Source organism: Trachymyrmex cornetzi, unplaced genomic scaffold (assembly GCF_001594075.2).
Source record: "Trachymyrmex cornetzi isolate Tcor2-1 unplaced genomic scaffold, Tcor1.1 scaffold61, whole genome shotgun sequence".
Taxonomy (NCBI): domain Eukaryota; kingdom Metazoa; phylum Arthropoda; class Insecta; order Hymenoptera; family Formicidae; genus Trachymyrmex; species Trachymyrmex cornetzi.
The window spans coordinates 35,131-36,798 of NW_017299926.1; positions in this window are offsets into that span (position 1 = coordinate 35,131).

The window sequence follows — 1,668 nt, forward strand, 5'->3', positions numbered from 1 at the left end:
TTTTACCGTTACTTCAGTTCTCTATTATTTTCTTATTTTATAATTTATTCTTAATTTCTTAAAAAGTATTTTGTGTACTTAATATCTATAATTATTGTAAATTAAAAAGGGGAAAAATTATTTTTAATTAATTATTGTAAATTAAAAAGAGGAAAAAATTTTGTCGTTAATATTATGATTGCTGTTTATAAAAAATTGTGTGATTTAATTAAAATGTGAAGTAGCGTAACATAATTGATATAATGATCGTAATATATTTTTATCAGCCAGAATAATATTACTTATTAGATTAATTATAAATTAATTATGTAGATTAGAATAGAGAAATTTTTGAAATTAATATCGTGATTGTTGTATTTATACGAGATTATGACGTAATTGAAATATAGTAATTTCTATATCCTTTATTAATCAGGATCACTGCTAGGTATTAAATTTTTATGAATTATATGAATTAGTTATTATAAATTAGAAAGGGGAAATTACTATAGTTGTAATCATTACGTTAAAATTATTATGTAAATTAATCAAAATGTACAGTAATAACTGTCAGGTATTGTCATTATTTCATAAATTAGCCACGATTATTGCTTGATGCTTGTAATTATTGTATATAGTTGTTAGTTTAGTTTAAGGACATGTGAAATTGATAATTAATTCCATAATTATCATATTTGTAGGAGTTATTTATGTGATATCTGAATTAATAGTATTTTACATTATAGTAGTTATTGGTAGATTTTTATATTATAATACACGATGAAAAATTTATTGGCCGTTAAAATCGTGTTTTTATTTTCAAAATATAAGTTTAATGTGTTAAAAATTACCCAAAATGTGAATCTAGAATCACGATTATCATAACGCATAACAGACACGATCGTAATTAATCTAAATTGTGACACGCGATTAACAATGACATGATAAAACATATATTCATATTTGTATGTCTCGGAATCACAGTTTTTCAAACATTGCATATTAAATTGCATTAGGAGTGCCACAAGCGCGATTGTAATAAGACATAAGTGATCTATGTTTTGTATCTGTCACTGAATGAGTGCTTTCCATGAAGAGGAGTAAGATTTAGCAACAACATATATTCAACAAGGAGGATTATTTTTCTACATGCAACAACTGGTAAATAAAGTCATTTAATGATCTTTCTTTATTAAATATCGTTTACATGCTGAATGACACAGTGATTGAATTTGGGGAACATTGCACTTCAATCGAATTATATAAGTGTTTCAATTTTAGTTTAATATTATTTCAAATTTAGTATGAGACTTTCAAATTGATAATCTCTCTATAAGATTATTTCTCGACTAATTGAAATTTTCTTAACATTTTTCCCATTTGATTTCTGTTTAATGAATTTGAGAATTTGTTTAGAAATAACGTAAAGCAAACTAAGTTTTTATTCCATTTACATTAAATTTTAATTTGCGTAAAATAAATAATAAAATATGTATCTTTACAGGAACATTTGTGAACTAGGCTTGGTAATGCTGTTGAGTTAATATTCGTATTTGCACAATTTATACATAATATTAATTGTTTATTTATTATGATTTGATATCATTGCATTGTGACTATTTCGTATACAGGTCAATGCCATTATGACAATTGCATTGAAATGGCAGTCTCTTTGTAGAAATAATATTG